This window comes from Squalius cephalus (genome assembly GCF_949319135.1).
Source record: "Squalius cephalus genome assembly, chromosome: 8".
Lineage (NCBI taxonomy): Eukaryota > Metazoa > Chordata > Actinopteri > Cypriniformes > Leuciscidae > Squalius > Squalius cephalus.
Window position 1 is genome coordinate 2,131,912 of NC_137129.1, and position 16,719 is coordinate 2,148,630.

Consider the following 16,719-nt stretch of genomic DNA (forward strand, 5'->3'; position numbering starts at 1 on the left):
TTCATTTCTCAGCGGATTATTGAGTTGCCGCTCGAGTAATCGCACTGACACCCGCAGCTCCAGAAATGAGAATTATAGTTCAGACCGGCGGGATACGCTGATTTCATGAGTCACGTGACACTTCTGTGCTCCTGCAGACTGAGAATCGTGTGTGTGGAAATCTCTCCGAACAGCGATTCGCCCCTCACGACCGTATTCACCACAGCTCTGTGTGTGTGTGTGTGTGTGTGTGTGTGTGTGTGTGTGTGTGTGTGTGTGTGTGTTGCCTGAGCATGCAGAGAGGTTGATCACCTGTGTAAACATATTGAACAGAAAAATAACTCTATTAGAGGTCAGGACAAGGATAAGTGTGTGTGTGTGTGTGTGTGTGTGTGTTTGACGTTGTTTATCAGCGTGAAGCTCTGTTTAGTTCCTGTCCTGTAATGCTGCCTGAATCATAATCACACCGTGTTCGTTCGTTGGCCAGAGGAGAACTGAGAGACTGAATTCTCACAAGGTTTTTCCTCCATTCTGTCACTGATGGAGTTTGAGTTCCTGCCACTGTCGCCTCTGGTTTGCTTATTCAGGGACACTTAATATTCAGCAGTGTTATTGTTGACTGATTGTATGAGAACTGAACTGAGCTGGACGATGACATCATTTTCTTGCAGAACTGCTTTATAGATTAAATGAACCAGGGCCCTATTTTTAAAAGGGTCGTCCCTTATTCTCTTAACGAGTAATGGGTGTGTTTTGTCCCTATTCTCTTAAAGGAGTGGTTGATTATGATTTCACTTTTTTAACTTTAGTTAATAAACAACATCTGCAAAGTTACGACGCTCAAAGTTCAAAGCAAAGGGAGATATTTGCTTTTAAAGAAATCGCTTTTTAACGACTACAACAAACGGCTGGTAGAGACTACACGAGCTTCCTCCCGGGTTAGTGACATCACCAACCCTAGAATTTACATAAACCCCGCCCCCTGAACACAGTTTATAGATTATCATGACAGAATATGCTAATCGATGACTAGAAGAATTAAGCTACACATCAGCTTCATAAATTCATCAACTAATCATTCAGAAATGTCCTGTTGCTTCTACATGTTTCTCTTCTTCTTGAGTCTCTCCATCATTGTCTGACTTCGGTTTGAACATAAAAGGCTGAAAGTGTTTGAAATGTTCAGTGCATGTGTGTGTGAGGTAAAAGGACACGAGCTCTTGAAGCTCCGCCCCCTGTGCCGGGAGCAGCAGCTCATTTGCATTTAAAGGAACAGACACAAAAACGGTGTGTTTTTGCTCACCCTCAAAAAGTGACGACTTTAACATGCTATATAAAAATATCTGTGGGGTATTTTGAGCTAAAACTTCACACACACACTCTGGGGACATCAGAGACTCATTTTACATCTTGTGAAAAGGGCATTATACCACCCCTTTAAATAGAGGATCGTAATTTACATTTCTTTTTACAAAAAAACTGAACTATTACTAACATGCTCTTTAAATAACAAAAATAAATAAATACTGCATCATTAACTTTAGAGCAGGGTTCAGTCGGTCAATGGCTCAGTCTATTTCAGTTCCTCAAAATAGCAACGCTCCAACAGTGCTCCTGAACACACACTCGTTCTCAGACCAGCAGCCCATGGGTGAACAGATGGACGCAAATGCATTTGCTATTTAAAAAACGTGGAGCAAGACGTGAAAATGAAAACTGTGTCGGGCTGAAACTAGCAAAACACACTTGCGTCGCGCCTGGCGCTGCATTGCTCTGGTTGTATGATAGAGCCCTTAATATTCAACAATGTTATTAGCAGAACTGCTTTATAGATGAAATGAACTAATTTAATAATTGATGATCTTTACAACGGAACTGAATCAACACTGAACTGACTTCAGCTGAACAACAGGCGCAATTTCCTGCAATAACACAATCTGTATTGTATAAAGCGCTATAGAAATAAAGCTGACTTGAACTGTCTCTATGAAGCCCCTCCTTCTGAAAAGCACACTGTGCTCTGATTGGTCGGCTGGAGCAGTGTGTTGTGATTGGTCGAGCGCTTCGAGTGTGTTTGGGAAATGTCCCGCCCCTTACCATAACCGCTAGTTTAACCCACTACTAACTAACTCAACCAGGCCCCGCCCCTTTATTCTGCGCATGAATTATTATAATGAGGAATATTGTGATGTGTTCGTTCCCGGAAGAAACTCAAGACTACAATGGAGGCGTTTCAGGGAGTTCAGAAACACTGACACTGATATAGAGAAGAACTGGAGCTTTTTCATCCTCAAACAGCAACATTACACACTAAAGAAAGATGAAAAATGCATGTAGAAATGCATAATAGGACCCCATTAAATAATTCAGAATGTTCAGAGAGCATTCAAAAGTAATGTTGTTTGCAAAATGATTAAATGGATTGTTCCCTTAACATTCACATAAAAAAATGTTAGCAAAATGTTCTTAGATATATATATATTTGACATAGATAGATATATTTGTGCCACAATCGTGACCGTAATCTGTCAACATATATTGGCTGTGTACACACACACCCACCCACACACACACACACACACACACACTCTCTCTCACTCTCTCACTCTCACACACACACACACACACACACACACACACACACACCTTGCGGTTGTAATTTACTGTTGGCTTTGACATAAAGCTCAACTTAATACTAATATTTGTTCAATATTAATTATTATTTAACTTTTAGGTTCATACAGTAAAAGATGCTGTGATTTGAATTCCTCGTTGTTTAAAAATTTAAAATGCAAAAGATTAAATCACAAAACCATCACGAACTGCTTCTATTTGGGGCAATACACAAACAAAAACAGTGTGTAAATTGCGATTCAGCTTTTCTGTTTGCTCAATATGAAAAAACAAGATAAATTTCATTCTCAACCGAACATCATTTACAATACCCCAACACTGCCAAAAATATGACTGAGAAAGTGTGTGTGTGTGTGTGTGTGTGTGTGTAACAGCTGGCAGCTGGAAGACTAGCCATGCTAGTGGCAATTAACAGAGACCTCCATATTCTCATTATCACTGGTTACAGACTCATCCTAGAAACACATCTGTCTGATACAAACCTGTCACAGTATGAGTCACACACACACACACACACACACACACACACACACACGCACACGCACACGCACACATGCAAACGCACACACACACACACACACACGCACGCACACATGCACACACGCACGCACAGTTTTTAAATGTAACTGCTTGTTTTATAATGTTCAGAGAACATTCAAAAGTAACGTTTCCAATTATAAAATGGAATGTTCCTTTAACCAAGAAAAAAATGTAAACATTAAAAAATGGATGTTTTGAACATTCAGAAATAATGTTCTCAGAACTCAATGGGAAAAACGCAAAATGTTTTTATAAGATATATTTGTCAGCCAGATCTGCTCGATCCTCTCTATATCATACAGTCGCTGTTCATCCGAAGCTTCTCCTGCCTCAGTCTGTACATCATCATCCTGCTACTAACATACATGTGTGTGTAAACATATCCACTGTCTTTCTCTGCCAGCTTTCCTTCGCAGACACAGGCAGTCTGGCAGTGTGTTCTGTCCATACGGACACTCCTACACACACACACACACACACCAGGAGACGTATGTCAACATGACATCACAACACTGCCATGTCAACACCAAATGTGTTGAGTCAGTGCAGGTCAGAGTATGATGAGGTGGGAAAACAAACACACACACACACACACACACAGTCCTATTTTACAGTCTGAGAATGCAGTCTGAATTGAATATCATGTGATTCTGTGTACCACAAAATAATGGAAAGAAAATACAGCAGAACAAGTGTATCCTGATTTACGAACAAATTATTCTTTTTAGTGCATCAAAAACTTACAGTACAGCTTTTGCAGTTCGATTGGCAAACAAATGACTCTAATGAGAATGAGTTTTTTAAATAATTAATTCAAAACGAAAGCTGTATTCTTATTGGTTTTTGTATGAAAAAAATAATATACAATATGCATATTTCAGTGACATTATAATATGCCATTAGGTAATTGTCCCTCCATCATAAACGAGTGTGTCTCAGAGCGTCAGACGAAACACAGTAAACGCTGTCATGTTCTCTTGCGTTCCGATGCTGGTGTTCGGGATGTGTGTGTGTGACGATTCTGGAGGGAATTAAACCCAATCATTCTGATCACACACTTTTGTGAGTGTGTGTGTGTATATGTGTGAGTGTGTGTGTGTACGTGTACGTGTGAGTGTGTGTATATGTGTAAGTGTGTGTGTGTGTGTGTGTGTGTGTGTGTGTGTGTGTGTGTGTGTGTGTGTGTGTGTGTGTGTGTGTGTGAATGAGTGAGTGAGTGTGTGTGTGTGTGTGTGTGTGTGTGTGTGTGTGTGTGTGTGTGTGTGTGTGTGAGTGAGTGTGTGTGTGTGAGTGTGTGTGTGTGTGTGTGTGAGTGTGTGTGTGTGTGTGTGTGTGTGTGTGAGCAAGCTGGCGGGGAATGACTAAAAGCGCACTGGGACACATGAGTGTTCGCTGGCTGTTTGTTGACAAGTAATTGAAGTTGCAGATGAGTGAGTTGCTATCTCAGCTTACTTACAAACCTACACACACACACACACACACACACACACACACACTGAGGCGAGAAGAAAATGAGCAACAAGAAATCAGTGAATCAGAGGAAATGAGCGGAGAGGCAGAGCGGTGTCAATTTGCATCAGTTTCTCACTTGTGATCATGATTATAGCATAATATTCACAAAGACACTGGCATCTCTTTAACATCTGCGTGCCATATGGGTGCAAAACAATCCTGTTTTACCGTTTATAATAAGCGTATGCCACAAAGCGACGAGTTGCATGCTAACGTACAGTTCAGACAAGTGTTTCAGCGCCACGAAGAGACACATGATGTAACGCTGCCGCTCCTCCGGTCAGTTCAGGGGGCCTTACTGTAAAACATTATCGTGATTTTAACGGCAAAACACATGAAAAACTGCTACGGTGAAAAACTGTTAACTGATTAACAGAAAGTTCCCAAACTATATACGGTGAATAACTGTGATAGATCTAACCGTACATTTAATGTAAATTTACAGTAAAATACCGTTAAATGTTTGGAAGTGAAAAAGAACAAGTCATTGTATAATTTAGAGTGAAAAAACGTAAATTGACATTCCCAGACTTCACATTTGATGTATTTTTGTTGAAATAACTTTCTTCATAGTTTCTTCTAATCAATTATGTACATTAGGGTTTTATGTTAAATTTAATATTGTTAAATCCATGTTTATTGCATTTTTAAAATCTCATGTGTGTTACCATGATGGTGTTTAGTGTGTGTGTGAGTGACACTGTGCAGCTTCTTAATATTAATATTAACTTTCTTGTGGAAAAGCTGTTTGTGATGAGCTTTGATTGATCATGTGACTCTGATCTCCACTGTGATTGGTGGTTGTCAGTGTGTTACAATGGTACAAAACAGAAATTAGTACTTCAATAAATCGGTAAATTAAAATTATATCAGATAATGAAATATGTTTTTTACTGTAAATTTAAGTTAATTCTGTAAAATCAAAAATATTGCTGCTGTATTTTTTACGGTAAATTTCTGGCAGCCATTTTTTTACCATAAATTGAACCGATTTTCTTTTTTTTTTTTACAGTGTGTTTCATTAATAGTCATGATGCTGACTGTCCTAGGGCTATTTCACTGTTTTAAACTTCATTCCTGATGAGGGACGGGTCACTAACTAGTTGTCCAAAAGCTAACAGGGAACGTTCTGAACAAACGTTCATCTAGTAACGTTAACAGAAGGTTCATTTCAGTTTTCTGATCTTTCTCAAAACGTTGGCACAAAAACAATGTTCATGAAAAAAAAAAATTACAGAAGCATTTTAGTTGCATGTTCATGTAACATTTTTAAATGTAACTACTTGTTTCGGAACATTCATGTTTGCAAAATTATAAAATGGAATGTTCCCTTAATATTTTAAAACATTAAGAAACTGGATGTTTTGAACATTCAGAGCACATTAAGAAATAACGTTTTCAGAACTTAATTAATGGGAACAAAATGTTCTTGGAACGTATTTTCGTTGTTGATTAATTAGTTGATTAGTACAATTTTTTTTTATCTCTTTCTATTTTTTAGCAGTGGTGCTTTAATTAGACTTCTGTGCTGAATGAATGTTTTGCGGCATAAACAGTGTATTTTAAAAGGGATATTTCTCCCAAAAATGCCACTTTTCTCATCATTCACTCGTCCTCATGTTGTTCCAAACCGGTAATAGTGTTTTTCTTCTGTGGAACATTAAAGATGATATTTTGAAGACAGTGTTTGTCCATACAATTAAAGTCAGTAGAGTCCAACATATTTTTTAGACAAAAATCACTTAGATGTTTTCAAAACATCTTTAGTGTGTGTGTGTGTGTGAGTGAGAGAGAGTGGTGTGTGTTTGAGTGTAAGTGTGAGTGTAAGTGTGAGTCTGTGTGAGTGAGTGTGTGTGTGTGTGTGTTTCGCAGAAGAAAGAAAGTCATACATGTTTTGTACAACACAAGAATTAATACATTTTTGGATGAATTATTCCTTTGAGACTGTTGAATTGGTTGAATCTTCGAATCTATTCCCATATATACATAAAACATTTCCCGTTTAGCTCTCAGGATCATAGTGTCCGAGTGTGAGTGTCAGAGTCTGGCGTCTGTCTTGTTGGAGTCAGTCAGGACGCACAGAACTGACAGATAATCAATAAACTTGATTTGTGATTGATTTGCCGTGGCGGTCCTGGAGTCAATTAGAAAGAGTCGAGCGAGCGGTCCAAAAGCAGAGCGCGAGAAGGTCAGCGGCGAGTCTATTTGCATGTAGCATTTGGAAATGCCACCCATCATTCAGGCTGTAAACACAGCTCCTGTTTTTGCCGTTGCAAAAGCCTAGTTGTGTTCTATTCTAATGGAAAATTCAGGGTTGATATATTCAGCCGTCAGATGGCCCGTTCCCCTGGACGGCTCTGAACTATTCATGCATGCACATCTCGAAATAATCCAGCCAGCATTTCAGTCCAGAATGTGACCCTGGGTTTCCACCGCAGGGAGTCCAGACTGAAATCACAGCTTGAAAACATTGCTATAATCATACTATATTTAAGAGCAGAGACAGTTATTTAGTTCAGCTTTTTGGTCAACAGACAGTTGGCGCCACTTTAGCTTCCGATACGTCTTCTAAAAGCAATTACGGGAGCACTAAAGCACCTCACGAATCAATGCATTACTGTATGAATGAGTCTGGTATTCTGGAGTGAATGAAACTTCAGTTTCTTCCCTGATAACTTTAGTTGCAAACGTTGTTGCAAGATTCTCACAGTTATGAACAAATTCTTCCAGTATCGGCAATAGAATGTTTGTTCAAATCTTTTCGATCTCTAATAATGTTCTCAAAACGGTGGCATTTATGTGTTTTTTTTGTTGTTTTTTTTGTACATTTTATTTCTTTAGTCCTCTGGTGTTCTTTAGTCATTTTTGACTGACAAATTTAAATTACTATTTTTTTTTCTTCTTTGTCATAATGGTACGAAACTTGATAAAGGTTTTGGCACTTGCTATGTGAACACACAAAAAAATAATCATGGATATGATTCGAACAGGTTAAATGGTCCTGAAAAAAATAGTCACACTTGTGCTCCTCGTGGACAAAAAGAAGCGCATTGAAAATTCATAGGAGACGAATTTCATCTAGTGGAAACTTTTGGTACTGCAGCCGAACACATTCTTACTGAAAGCTCATTTTTGGAGATATCAGGCTCAGTTTTAGAGAAAAACATGTTTTGAAAATATAAATTTGCAAAAATTGCACATTTCTCATAACAAGTTTAAGTTAAGTTCCCTTTTTAAAAAAATTTTCACTTCAGCAATAATCTGCCAAGTGTCGTCTTTAAAAAGAGATCAAACTTCAGTCTGTTGCTCTAAAGCGTTCAAGATTTACCACAGTTTAAGTTGGAAATAACATTTTCAGGTCTTTGCTCAAAAAGTGAATAAATGGATTATAAATACAGCGTAAATATAATTTAGTGCCATAAAATTCCCTAAAAATACAAAATATTAAATAAAAAACATTATCAAACTAAAATAAGAACTAAAATTGAAATAAAAAAAATTAATTTCGGTCATTTTTGTTTCAGTTTCACCACTTGTTTCAGAATATTCAGAGAAATAACTAATGGGAACTTCAGCAAGAGAACTTCTTAGATCTTATATCTGCTAGCTGTGTTTCTGACGGAAGTGAATGTAGTGAATATGAACTGAGCCTGTAAATGAGAAACACCTGGCAGGGAGCCAGACATTCACAGCTTGGCTCTGTCAATCACGACTCTCTTCCTCAGTGTTTTCCGAGCGCCATTACACACATCATTCACGCTCTTCCGCTGTGTGCCAGGCTGCCTTGTTAAGACGAATGTCCAATTAATTGAAAGCAGACTGACGCGGGCATCAGTTTGTGCATTAGCCGATATAAACCAAGAGCTGCACACTCCACTTCAACAGCCTTCAATTATTCCGAGAAGGAGAGCAAAAAAAGCAGCGATGCACTTCTGTGGAAAATGACCCACAGCAGGGCTTGTTTATGAGTCTGAGAGCTTGTTTGGATTGATCCGAAGCGTAAAGGGAACCTGTTTTTTCAGCTACCGTGCACAGGGTAGGGCACTCGAAGGAGAAAACGTACTAAACGTCAACACAAATGCTTATTAAAGGCGCATGTGTGAGTAAATAAATGCATGTTCCTGGCCAGAGTAGTGGAAACTTCAGGGGTGAGGGAGGCTTGGCAGCTCATTATCAGGAGCTGGAGCGGAAGTTTCAGGTCGAGTATCACAGTAATCCACCGGCGCGGAAGAAACGCATTCAACATACTAGAGAGACACTTTAGATGGGGTTTACTTCAGGATAGTCACACAGCCGTTCAAAAGTTTGGGGTCAATATGATTTTTAATGTTATTAAATATAAAACATTTTGTAATATCCTGTTATCTTTCTAAAGGCAATGCCAACATATATTAAAGGTGACCTGATATTATGCCCCTTTTCACAAGATGTAATATAAATCTTTGAAATTTCAGCTCAAAATACTCCCAGATCATTTATTACAGCTTGTCAAATTTGCCCCTTTTTGTGTGTGAGCAAAAGCACACCGTTTTTGTGTTTCCCTTTAAATGCAAATGAGCTTTAGCTCCGCCTCTGTTCAGAAGAGGGCGGAATCTTTACACGAGCTTCAGAAACTCCAGGAATAACAAAACAGGCCAATCTCACTCATCCAGAATCCCAGAATAACCAGTAGCGAGTGCAGCCTTACGGAGAGACTCAAGGAGAGTTTCTGGATGTTAGTGGAGACATTTCTGTAGTTGTTGTGGAGTTACATTGATCATCTCATCATCATGTTTAACTTCTCCACAAGTGTCCACAGTTCCTGAGGTCTTTATAAGACAGCGGTGACATGTTCTGGTCAATAGTGTTCAGTGCTCGTCTGTGCTCAACCACAGTTTCAGGCTTTGCTGGATCTTTATCATTGCGTTAGAACTGGTCTCTGTTGTCGCCATGGGCGTCAGTTTGGTTTGAAATGTGCTGGGGACAGAGACGCATTCGGAAGTGCATTTTCAGAAGTGCTGGGTACAATGACGCATTCATTTTTTTTCTCTCTTTCGCGCAGGTTATGTTTTGAAAGACGATGTCCTGTAGCTCAGGCACGGCCCCACTTTTCAACAGGCCCACCCAAAACTTAAAAAAAAAAAAAAAACTTTTACTATATTCTAATTTTGTCAATAATTATAAAAAAAAATCGCCAATAAGCTCATAATTTGGGCTAAAATAGTGTTTAGTTTTAAAAACCATTTTAAAAAGCTGGTTATATTTTGATGTTTCTGCGCAACTTCAGCAGACAGTGAGGTTCGGGTTTGTTCCGATCAGAGCTCGTGAGTGGAGAGCGCATTTCTGAATATTCCGCTCCGCTCGTTCATTCCGCAGGGTCGCTCGCTCAACACAGATGTCCTGTTGCCTGGTTCGAAAATATGTGGAATAAGGGCTGCTTCCGACTAAAAGTTTTTTTCCTAGTCGAGTAGTAGGCTAGTTGTTCATTTAAGTCATTCGTGGACAAATCGCCCCTTTATATTAATTTAATTACTTATATAGCCTACAGGATAATGAGCTTACGTAATATAGCCACACTCAAGCGCACGACCGCACGCATAAAGCTTGCCACAAAGAACCAGTAAAAGTAATGATTATGAATGCGTCTAAATGTGTCTAAATACGCTGTGAATGTGAATGTGTATTATACGCTGAGTTTCGGTTCATTTATGAGATGAACTCCAGTTCACTCGCCGGCGCCTCCATGTCGTGATTCTGATTGGTTCATGAAACATTGATTAAAATTAAGGATATAATTAATACAAAACGAAATTCACTTTAAAGAAAGGCAGCTGTTCTTTTTGAGGTCTCTGTGAAAGTTTTAAAGCAGTATTTTAGTGCCGCTTTCAGAGCGCTCACGTCCGTAACCGAGAACTGACACATTGTTTTTTCCCTCATAAATGCGAACACGGAAAATAAAATAAAATGAATATTATAATGTTTTTTTGTTGGGTCAGACAATGATTACCACATTTCTCTCTCATATTGCTCCTCACAACCACTGAAAACGGTCAAAAAAATCGAACCAAAAGTCAAATTAATATGGACGGAAGTTAAAAGTGGTGGGTACAAAATGACTCATGATGAAATCTGGTGGGTACGCATCCCCCCCGTCCCCCCCGAAATCGACGCCTATGGTTGTCGCTCGCGAAACCAAATGTCGGCACAAATGTGTAAACGTGCAGATTAAGGGCCGGTAATATTATAATAAGATCCTCTTCATACGTCAGAAGGAGAGCGAAATCTGATCGGCTCATTTTATTACATGCTTGCAGAGAAAGGCTCACCAGAACACAGTTACTGGGTTTCACTTTTCACATTTTCTGGGTTAGTAGAAGCACCGGGACCCGATTATAGCACTTACATAGCCTGTGTTTCCCCATGGTGCCTTGAGCGCTGCGCGATTTTATTCCCGCTGCTATGCAGCCTGGACACCATGGACCAGATTTTCCCCTCAAAAAGGGAACCAATCACAGAACGGGGAGGGAGCAGCAAGATGATGACGACGTCTATGTGACACACAGTCGCAAGAAGCAGTTTGTTTATATCTATGGTATGGATCCAACATGGCATCAGACGCGAAGTTACCTTTCGATACAGCCTTAGATCGTGTTCTTAGTAGTTTAGAACGCAAGTTTATTTCGTCTTCTTCCTCGTCGAATTTCTGCCGCTCTACATACGTCATCTGGTATAATTGAAACGATTGGCTATGAGCTACGTGCAGGCGCATTAGATAGACATTCGTAGCACCCAATAAACGTCTCTGGGCATTCGTAAACCACGCCTCAAATACGAGAAAATGAACGTGGTTCCCAGACCACGTCTCAATGAGAAGAGGTCTGTTGTTAGCCAGGCTAGCACTTAACACACGGAAAAAGTCAGATTTTCATGATATGTCCCCTTTAAAATGCACAATATACATTATTTTTCAAATTAATTACCAACTTTTTACATACTCAAAGTATTTAAAAAATCAGCTCATCAAACTGGAAAAGGCCAGTTTTCTAGAGTAACTTGTTTTTCTCCATGCGGGAGTAATCTGAACATTGTCCTAATCAAAGCATTACAATGGCTAATCAAGAGTATTTGTACTTCAGCTGGTGCCCAGAATCTCTCACAGGGAGCAGTGTGTGTGTGTGTGTGTGTGTGTGTGTGTTCGCAGGGTTATCTGATCTATAGATTTACTGGCGTCCTCAGGGCCACTGTGGTGGAGATAAATGAATATAGATTGCATGTACCGACGGTAGAGAGAGAGAGAGAGAGAGAGAGAGAGAGAGAGAGAGAGAGAGTGAGTGAGAGTGAGTGTGTCAGGCCCTCCATTACAAACCTGTGATGTGTGTGTGTGTGTGTGTGTGTGTGTGTGTGTGTGTGTGTGTGTGTGTGTGTGTGTGTGTGTGTGTGTGTGTGTGTGTGTGTGTGTGTGTGTGTGTGTGTGTGTGTGTGTGTGTGTGTGTGTGTGTGTGTGTGTGCGTGTTCCAGGAACAGCTTTGGCCTGTGTGACCCTGGTCTTGCGAGCAGTGATACGGACAATGGGGGCAGAAGAAGAGGTGCTTAATGCAGTTACTGGAGTGGAGACATTTCACTCACTGCACCTGATCACATTACTGAGAGAGAGAGATAGAGACAGAGAGAGAGAGAGAGAGACAGAGAGAGACAGAGAGATAGACAGAGAGAGAGAGAGAGAGAGAGAGAGAGAGAGAGAGAGAGAGACAGACAGAGAGACAGAGAGAGAGAGCGAGTTTTTTGCGCAGGATGAGACTCAGTCAGAGACATCGTAACAATAGGAGACTGGAAATGCAGAAGTGTGACGCAGGTCGAGGTAATCAGAGATATTGTGAGAGGAGAGTGGAGAGAAAGAAAGAGAGACTACGAAGATGAACAAACTAGCGTTCGAGTTCGAGTGGAGAGAAACTCCTCCGTCAGTGTAAATCCTCACACTGGTCCAGAATGATCCGCGACACACTCATAAATCCAAGAGATATAAAGAATTATCTATTTCATTCAATACTGAAAAATATTGCGAAAAAAAGTTATTAAATTATTATTTTTGATTTGTCATTTTATTTCTTTGTTAGGGCGGATGGATGGATGGATGGATGGATGGATGGATGGATGGATGGATGGATGGATGGATAGATGGATAGATAGATCATCAAACTCTACTGGACTCTAGTTGAGTCTCTCCTGCATCATGTCTATGAGAGGCGCTGCTGCATATAAACATTACAAATCACATTCCATATCAGTTATGATTCAGAAGCAGATTCTCATGTCAGCAGGAGAGACTCGTGGGTTTAGGAACAGGGTGTGGAAGCCTGTGAACAGGGGTCAGCGCTTATCCTGACCGGAACATGAGTAGAGAGAGAGAGAGAGTGAGAGAGAGAGAGAGAGTGAGAGAGTGAGAGAGAGAGAGAGAGAGAGAGAGAGAGAGAGAGAGTGAGTGAGTGAGTGAGTGAGTGAGTGAGTGAGTGAGTGAGTGAGTGAGTGAGTGAGTGAGTGAGTGAGTGAGTGAGTGAGTGAGTGAGTGAGTGAGTGAGTGAGTGAGTGAGTGAGTGAGTGAGTGAGTGAGTGAGTGAGTGAGTGAGTGAGTGAGTGAGTGAGTGAGTGAGTGAGTGAGTGAGTGAGTGAGTGAGTGAGTGAGAGAGTGAGAGAGAGAGTGAGTGAGAGAGAGAGAGAGAGAGAGGGGCTCTGGTTTCTGCATTCCCTACAGTAGGCGTGTGCCGAGCTCAATGTATCCGCAGGGATGATGGGATCGAGACAGCTGGGGACTGGGAGGACATCATGATCACTGGGACACACTGAGAAAAGACAGGGTGTGTAACGGTGCTCCCAAAATATCAAAACATCCACATGTACGGGATGCATGTCCGATCGGGACAGAATGCCGGTCAGTCTCAGGGACAGTGAGAACAATGAGTGCCTGGTTATGAGGAGAGAAAACAACCGGGAGACAATAGAGAGAGCCGGGGATCAACGTTTATGGAAATTAGGCGAACAACAGCATGTGGCGAGAGAGGGAATTATGTGTTTGGAATGGGAGAGTTACAACACAAAGATGGCACTTGTTCAAACTAAACAACACGCAGTATTATACACACATAATACTGAATAATCCTAAAACTGGCTGTGAATAAGAGTAAACCAGATCAGCCTGGAAAGCATGCATATTCATTGCACATCCGACCAAAGTCTCCCTGTGGTGAAAATCCAGCTTTTAATGTTGTTTATGTGTCTATGTGGTGTTTTTAATGTGCTTTAAGACAAACCATGTGTAAATTCATAAGTCGACAGCATTGCTGAGTATTTCCTCCTTAAAACTGCAGTGAACCAAAGACAGTCTCAAAAACACGCTTTGAAATCGCTGGTGTTTCTGACGTCACAAACTACCTTGTAACCAATCAGATCAACGTGTGATCGTCAACCAGTGGATCTCTGAGCTGAGTGAGTGAGTGGAGGCGGGGCTCATTTGCATATTCATAGAACCACACATACTAAATGAGGCAAGAGTGTCGAGTTATATTCAAGATATTTTAAGGCATGAAGAAATTATTTTCAAGGAAAAAACGTTTAAATATGTCATTTTGGTGATAAAAGTTGAGTTTTAAGAGATTACATTTTTGACTACAGGGGGACTTTAAATTTAAACTAACAAAGAGATGAATTTTAGACGACTATGGCTTGCATTGAATTTGCATGCAAAATGCAATCTTGTTATCAATGTTTTGTGTTGTTATGTCAGTAGGGGGCGCTCTTAAAATGGCAAATACTTTTAGTGCTCTCAGCACTATTTAACACATTTTATCATATTTCAATTCATTCAGCACAATCACTGCAGATGTGAAAACAAAATGGAGATGTGGATAAAGTAATGGATACATACACGTTCTGATATTCTAATCGTAGTGAGTTTTACAGGTAGGCTGATGTTTGTTTTTCTATGCGGTGCCTAAAAGGACGTAATCCGGTCCATTCCCCAGGATTATTCATAAATGCAGGCTTTAAATCTGGTGTGTATGGGTTTAAACCACTGTTTCCATGGATACAGCGCACACTTGGCGTCTAGACCTTGCGGAGAGTCATTAAGCTGTTGTGATAGCGGCGCTATCTAACAGCGACAGGTGAACGCTGCCATTGAGGCCGTTGTCAAGTAAAGTTCAACCAATTCTCGAATGATTAATTCATAAAGCTGAATACGCTCCTCGTCTGACAGGTTTATCTAGGGCACGTCCCGACGCCGGTGTTTAACACTCCGAGCCTGACAGTTTCTCCAGCCTGAAGCTCCTGCGCTCGGAGACAGAAAGCATGGCTCTGGCTGCGTCTAATATCACTGTGTCACGGCTGGCCTGGGATCAGGTGTGCTTGACCTCGCTAAAGGTCAGCGTGGAGCTCGTTTAGCCATTTCCACATAAATTAATGAGTGTAAACAATCTTATTTAACAGATATTCATCTGAATGGTCGAAAGGTCACTGATTCCATTCCAAATCACACAAATTAAATGCGTACTCTGTTTGTGAAAAAAGAAAAAATAATAAACACAAATTGAAAAAAGTTTACTTGTGCTTAGTCAGTATGCCAGTAAAGGTCACATTATGGCACTCAATGGAGTTTTTGTCTCCCAAAAGAAAGAGTCGATTGAACGGCCTGAATCAGTAATTCCAATCTCACTTTCTGTAACTCATTTGCATAATGTCAGTCTATGGTCTTGATTGGCTGAGCAGCGTCGCTTAGCTCCGCCCTCAAACACTGCAGTGTATCTGAGACTGGAAGAGTTCGGTTCGTGTTCGTGTCGAGAAGACGCTGTTTTCTGCTGACAAAGCAAATCCACTTTGATGAGATTGATACGGTGAAACCCACGCCATCGTTACTGTTCGTATCACTGTGTGTCAAGAGCTGAGATTAAGATATGATAATGAGCGTTTGCTTTCTGACCAATCACAGCACACTGGACCATCTGACCAATCAGAGCAGAGCAGCTCTCAGAGAGGCGGGGTTTAGTGAGACCGAATCTTCTACACTCAAAATATTTGTCATTCCTATATAATATTACCTAATTATGCTAATTATGCTATTTTAAAGCAGCAAAACCCTCATCCTTAACACTTTCGGATATGGGATATATAATGTCAATACAAAAACTTTTAAAAGTCATCATGCATTTTTACGGTGTGCAAAGAGATGATTTCGCCATTCTAAAGTTAAGTCTTCAAACGTTCTCCCGGTATTCCTGAAAAATCAATGGAAGCTGCAGACACTCAAAGCTAGTGTTTATGTTCAGTGTGATTGTAGAACATTTGTTCAATCCGAGGTAAATCAGGCCATTTCAAACCTTAAATAATAGCCCGGGTAAGAGTGTGCGGGACGTCTTACATCAGTCTCCTGGAGTTTCGGCTCATTCCTCCTTAAAAGCTTTCATCTCCAGCAGAGTCAGACAATAGCAGACGTGATACGGATGGATTCTCTCAGATCCACTTCTGCGAAGCGGGATAAAGCACTAAATGACCAGCTACTCTTCTGACTTACACACCATTTAACATGGAGAGCGTTTGACCTTGAGGGAAAGAACTTCCTGCTTTTCCAAGCGGAAGGTGATTGGTTGAATGAATTGTTTCAGAAGGCATATAAATAACATTCTAATTTCCCCCTTAAATGCTAGGAAAATCGAATTAGTTTTTATACAATATGCATGTTATATGCGTGACTGACGTGGCTCGTGGTCATAATGAGTCTTTCAGGAATCTGGTCTAATGAACGAGTCTGTTCACTGCAACATTCCGCTTGGTTTCACCAGGTTTTATAATAATATATGATTTATATTTGGCAGTCTTTGAAGAGCGTTGACTGACGTCGATGGAGTCAGCTTGACAGGTCGATTGTTGATATGTGCATGTAGTTTGAGTCCTGTCTGACAGCTCTCAGCGTCCCAGTTTAACACAGCGATGCCTGGGACGATCTGCAGTTCGTTCTGTAAAATACTCAAATGCGTAGGTGATGTTCATGCATCTACAAGTTGAATATATATTATTTGACATTGATTA

General features: G+C 40.4%; 1 protein-coding gene and 1 long non-coding RNA gene across 4 annotated transcripts in view; one reads left to right on the plus strand and one right to left on the minus strand.

The window, feature by feature from the left end:
- LOC307162688 overlaps positions 1–12,656 on the plus strand; it is a 39,279-nt gene extending 26,623 nt beyond the window's left edge. Inside the window, exon 4 of the long non-coding RNA XR_013821966.1 lies at positions 12,163–12,656. This is a non-coding gene — a long non-coding RNA (uncharacterized lncRNA). The remainder of the gene's footprint in view (positions 1–12,162) is intronic.
- ext1c (exostoses (multiple) 1c) overlaps positions 1–16,719 on the minus strand; it is a 78,116-nt gene that overhangs the window by 36,904 nt on the left and 24,493 nt on the right. The gene's annotated exons all lie outside the window — the stretch shown is intronic.